General features: G+C 37.0%; 1 long non-coding RNA gene across 1 annotated transcript; it reads right to left on the bottom strand.

Annotated features, from left to right (window-relative positions):
- Nucleotides 1-5,222: 5,222 nt before the first annotated feature.
- LOC119783462 lies at nucleotides 5,223-5,897 on the bottom strand. Its single transcript, XR_005280800.1, has 3 exons — nucleotides 5,781-5,897; nucleotides 5,629-5,695; nucleotides 5,223-5,521 (listed from the first exon to the last, which is right to left on the bottom strand). It is a non-coding gene; the product is annotated as an uncharacterized LOC119783462 (long non-coding RNA).
- Between the last annotated feature and the right edge of the window lie 306 nt (nucleotides 5,898-6,203).

Raw genomic sequence — 6,203 nt, 5'->3', positions numbered from 1 at the left:
CACAGACTGATCGACTCCATGCCACGCCGCATTGCTGCAGTAATACAGGCCAAAGGAGGCCCAACTAAATACTGAGTGCTGTACATGCTCATACTTTTCATGTTCATACTTTTCAGTTGGCCAACATTTCTATAAATCCTTTGTTTTTATTGGTCTTCAGTAATATTCTAATTTTCTGATATGATGAATTTGAGATTTTCATTTGTTGTCATTTGTAATCATCAAAATTAAACAAAATAAACATCTGAAATATGAGTTTGTATGTAATGTATGAATATAATATACAATTTTCACTTTTTAAATGGAATTACTGAAATCAATCTACTTTTTCATGATATTCTAATTTTATGACCAGCACCTGTATTACTGCAGCAATGCGGCGTGGCATGGAGTCGATCAGTCTGTGGCACTGCTCAGGTGTTATGATAGCCCAGGTTGCTCTAATAGTGGCTTTTAGCTCTTCTGAATTGTTGGGTCTGGTGTATTGCATCTTCTTCTTCACAATACCCCATAGATTTTCTATGGGGTTAAGGTCAGGAGAGTTTGCTGGCCAATTAAGAACAGGGATACCATGGTCCTTCAACCAGGTACTGGTAGCTTTGGCACTGTGTGCAGGTGCCAAGTCCTGTTGGAAAATGAAATCTGCATCTCCAAAAAGTTGGTCAGCTGCAGGAAGCATGAAGTGCTCTAAAACTTCCTGGTATGTGGCTGCGTTGACCCTGGACCTCAGAAAACACAATGGACCAACACCAGCAGATGACATGGCACCCCAAACCATCACTGACTGTGGAAACTTTACACTGGACTTCAAGCAACGTGGATGAAGTGCCTCTCTTCTTTTCCTCCAGACTCTGGGACCTTGATTTCCAAAGGAAATGCAAAATTTACTTTCATCAGAGAACATGACTTTGGACCACTCACCAGCAGTCCAGTCCTGTTTCTCTTTAGCCCAGGCAAGACGCTTCTGACGCTGTCTGTGGTTCAAGAGTGGCTTGACACAAGGAATGCGACAGCAGAAACCCATGTCTTTCATACGTCTGTGTGTGGTGGTTCTTGAAGCACTCACTCCAGCTGCAGTCCACTCTTTGTGAATCTCCCCCACATTTTTGAAGGGGTTTTGTTTCACAATCCTCTCCAGGGTGCGGTTATCTCTCTTGCTTGTACACTTTTTTCGACCACATCTTTTCCTTCCCTTCGCCTCTCTATTAATGTGCTTGGACACTGAGCTCTGTGAACAGCCAGCCTCTTTAGCGATGACCTTTTGTGTCTTGCCCTCCTTGTGCAAGGTGTCGATGGTCGTCTTTTGGACAACTGTCAAGTCAGCAGTCTTCCCCATGATTGTGTAGCCTATAGAACTAGACTGAAAGACCATTTAAAGGCTTTTGCAGGTGGTTTGAGTTAATTAGCTGATTAGAGTGTGGTACCAGGGGCCATCAATTTTGAACCTTTTCACAATATTCTAATTTTCTGATATGATGAATTTGAGATTTTCATTTGTTGTCATTTGTAATCATCACAATTAAACAAAATAAACATCTGAAATATATGAGTTTGTATGTAATGTATGAATATAATATACAAGTTTCACTTTTTAAATGGAATTACTGAAATCAATCTACTTCATGATATTCTAATTTTATGACCAGCACCTGTATATTAATCTTGCACTGCAAAGTCCATGCAGACTGATCATTGTTGGGGTGGTTAGAACCAGGCTCAAGAGTGAGTAGCCTTCTTCCTAGGCTAACAGGGTTCAAGGAGAGAGAAGAGGACCTACAAAATTAAAATAGAAGCACTAATGCATAAATGTTTTCTACATTAAAAATTCTAACTAGCACTTTCTAGCACAATGTGAAGTGAAAAAACGTGCTCCGACAGTTTCCATGTTTAAGAATCAGCACACATGCAGTTATTCAAGGTAAGAAATCGAGCCGATAGCCATGCCTTGGAGAAATGATTAATTGTCCACATTTTAAGGTGTTGATGGCGGCAGCTTGGCTGATATTTCTCCCTAGGATCGTGTCACAGCCAAACTGGAACAGACCGATGAAGCTACTTAAAAGATAAAGTGGAGGAAACAAAATTATGGTTTGAACTGACTAACTGCAGAATAAGAAGACAGCGACTCATGAAATCTGGTCCCTATGTCCTCCAGCAGCATAACTAGAGATGACTCGGGATAACCTGAGCCACTCTACAAGCTTTAATAAGTGAAACAGCATCTCCAAACATGCAATGTTGTCTTTTATGCAAGAGGGCAATCCAATGAGATAACTGGGTATAATCTGCCAATGTGCTATTGTGGCTAGAGAATGGGTTGGCGGTTCTAGAACTTCCTCTGGAAACTAAGTGCAAATAAAAATGCAACTAAAGCTGTAGGAACGTTTTGGATATTTCTAGATGTTTTTCAATTATGCATGTAAGTAACTGTTTAAGTTGGCTCATTCTAAGTATTAATCTTGGCTTCTAAATAGTATTGGAGATTTAACAGATGTTGTTTTTGCAGTTAACATTTTAAGTGTTTTAATATTCTGGAGTATGGGGTTTTGAAATGGCTGTGGAATACTTTATAATATCCTTTTGATATGTCTAGAAAGCTTAATAGTTGTCATAATCTTGCTAATATAAAGATCTGATACTGAAAACGAGCAGGGGCAAAATAAGGACATGAATAATAAAACCTCTAAAAATTATTAAAAGATGGGGATTTATCTCATCTTATCAAGTGGGTTGTAAATGTTAACTAAAGCAACTGGTAATAAAATTAAAGGTTACTGCTGTTGAATCGGGACTACCTCTAGAGAAAAAGCAAGTGCTAGTGCCCATCCTTGAGTCTCCCCCTTTGATTAGTATTATGACAAAATTAAGGGTACTCTTAAGTTTTTCTTGTTAGACTTAGACTCTACTTTATTTATCCCTTGGGATTACTCATTCAGGGAAGTTCTGGTTCCGGTAGCTTATATAGAGTACAGTTAAAGCAAGATGCAATTAAAGATTAAAACCGACAATATAAAGTGTGTGTGTGTGTGTGTGTGTGTGTGTGTGTGTGTATAGTACAAAAAAGGCATTAAAGAAAAAAGTCCTGGAATGTGTATCCTTTAAATAAAAATCTGCACAGTAGAGAGCTAATTGAGTAGTTGACTTGGGTTATTGCACTTGCTCTGCAGAAATGTACTGACCGTATACATAAGTGAAGATTATACAGATTCCTGTTTTGACTACTTATGTATTTCACAAGATGGTGATTTAAAAAAAAAAAATGTTAGATGACTGAACTTGGTAGTAACATGATTTAAATGCCTGTTATGTCTAAATACCCATTAGGAGGTAGGTAATTGCACAGAACTCCCCCAAGTTCAAGAAAATCACAGATGCTGACAAAATAGCAAATGTAACCTGCACTAAACATAGTTTCCTCAAGAGGGCGATGTTACTCCAAAGGAGTAAGAGCTGCTCTGAACCAGAGTATGGGGGAAAAAACATTTACTTGGCAATTATCAAATAAGACTCATAGATATATACTCTCTCTCTCTCTATATATATATATATATATATAATTACTCTTTGCCATTAAACCATCCACACAAGCTGTGCTGTATCTATTTCTTGAGCATTTCTTTATTATACACACAGGACTATTTGTGTTGCTCTGAAAACAAAAATTAAGTTCAATATAAATTGCTTTCATACTAATAATGAACTTTATTTCATGAAAATCTTGGGTCACACTGTCATTTCTTACACAGCATGTGAATGAGAGCTGGTTTAATTTTAAATCTGTTTTTCTCGTACATCCTGTAAACGGAGCAGCTGGGCCCAGTTTGGACAATAACCCATCATTTCTTTTAAAAAGCCTGTACATGGGAGCTTAATCTGACTGAAACACCATTGGTGGCTGTGTGAGGTGATATGGCTCTGTGATCATTTTTAAGGGATATTAAAGGGAAGGAACCCAGGTTTATCACTTTGGAGGAGTTTGGAGCTCAGTTACTGTAGTTCTGAATAAAGCAAACCAATTCATAGGTGATTTATATCATCTTGAAATATATTTGAAAGAGTTCTAGACTGAAATCTAAAAAGACCCGATATCCGGTTATAAATGTAAACGTAAATATCGAGATTACTTTTTTTTGTTAGAACAAGAATCATTGTCGAACAGTGACTCCCTAATGGTGTCAAAAGTAGTGATGATTTTTTTTGTGTTTGCTGTGGCTGCACTGATGCTGGGATCCCTGGTCAGGAACTATAAACCAGGTCAGAACTAAGGGGAAATAAGTATTTGTGTTGACAGATGCAGCCAGCGAAGTAAAAAGATGGAGCGACTGCAAAAGCAGGTAAAAATAGCTCAGGAGTGAGGCTGATGAATAATAGAGGCTACAAGTACGGCTGACAGTGAAGCAAAGAGTACACGACAGCATTGGAACAAAACCTAATATAAATTGTGGGTTAAAATATAAATGTGCAAAAAAGGATGAAATGAGAAATGGACCATAACTGCAGCTTTCCATTGGTTTGAAGAGTTTTCTTTTTTTCAGATTTTGTTGGAAAAAGACAAAAATTACATTTTTACATCATCTTAGATTAAAGCAAAAATAAGCTGGGTGTTTTGATCATCTTAGAAGTAAGAATGTTTGGTTCATTGCTTGGTTTTCACTTTTAGCAAATACCTGACCTTTAATTTAAATCCATCAGTTTTAAGAGCTAAGAAGGGCTACATTCATTTGTCATTATAGGTTAAAAGTAAACATTTTAATCTAATGATCACATAATTTACATTCAGAAGTTGGTATTCTTCCTACATTTGTTACATAACATCAGAAGATAAGTTTATCTTATCATTGTATATTTTTATATATGCAGTTTTGGGGAGGAGTCAGTGTGGTCACATTGAAGAGGTGAATATAAGTTCTTCAAACAGCTCTAGAAACATTTTAGGCAGGTTTCTGTGTTTCACAGGTCAACAATGCAATAAATACAAGCATTCACTGCATTTCATTAAAGTAGTCATACCACTTGAACCTTTCCATATCTTTAATAACAATATTCATTTAAAAAATATTTTTTCTTTCTTAATTTTGATAGCAATTTACATAAGATCTTGGTAAAATATATGTAAATTTTGGCTTAAAATGTGGAAAAGCTTAAGAGGTGAAAAAAAACACTGACGGTTTTTACAAGGTTAATTATTTTAGTTTTAGTTTTTTTTTTTTTAACAGGGTATTTGTCACTTTTTAGCGGTGCCAGTCAGGTATCCCTCCTGACAAGTAGGATCAATATATATAGATTTTTAAACCAGTCACACAAGGACCATACACTTTTGCGTGTGTAGACCCTTACAAATAAGGAATGAAAACTTTTCACAAAAAGACAACAAAAAATTAGGCTTAACAGTCCTTGTATTTCAAAAAGAAAAATAAATATATAGCCATCAAAAAATAATCACAAAATTCTTCTCCAAAAATAAATGTCCATTATAATCCAACGGATTAGGGCTCCAATATAGATTGCCCCACAGCAAGAGCTGTGAAATAACAAGAGAAAATAAAAAACATAAGTGTCTATACACAACAAAAGTCCTACAATTGCATAAAAAAACAGCACAAACAAACATACATAGAATGGACTTACAGGTCTGATGAGAAAATAATCTTGCTCAGAGGCAGGCGCTGGAACAGGTTTTCTGTTGTTGGTTTCACTAGATGAATATATTTAAAATTTATTTTATTTTTTGTAATGGGGCAAAATTATTAATTTATATTATCAGTAAGTATAGCACTTACGGAGGACCTTTAACTGTGATGTCACCGGCTTCCGGGTAATTGTGATGACACGTCAGCACGGCAGGAGCACAGAATGAAGTTTCTTTGTTTGTTTGGTTTTCTCCTTTTCCTTAATGATCAGTGGGATCCAGAACAGTGGCAAAATACTGAAAGCACGAGGGATTAAACGGCCTCGGACTGACTTTGTTACTGGTCGATAGAACGGAATATGCAGACGTAGTAGCAGCAGCTGTTTCTGTTACGCTGTCTGCTGGGACACTGACATTTTCAAACTGGAGCTAGGAGTCAGATTGAACAGCGGACCAATCAGGTAAGTGCATGTGTTAAATGGGCGTAAAGAAGGCGTGTCTTGAGCTGTGAAGATGCAGGAGGGTTTATGAATAACGGTGCAGCCAGCTCTGTGCAACAAGCAGGTTGTCACAC

Source organism: Cyprinodon tularosa, unplaced genomic scaffold (assembly GCF_016077235.1).
Source record: "Cyprinodon tularosa strain WSP-4 unplaced genomic scaffold, ASM1607723v1 ctg205, whole genome shotgun sequence".
Classification (NCBI taxonomy): Eukaryota; Metazoa; Chordata; class Actinopteri; order Cyprinodontiformes; family Cyprinodontidae; genus Cyprinodon; species Cyprinodon tularosa.
The sequence above is the reverse complement of the archived record's forward strand: the minus strand, read 5'-3'. Positions and strand labels throughout refer to the sequence as shown.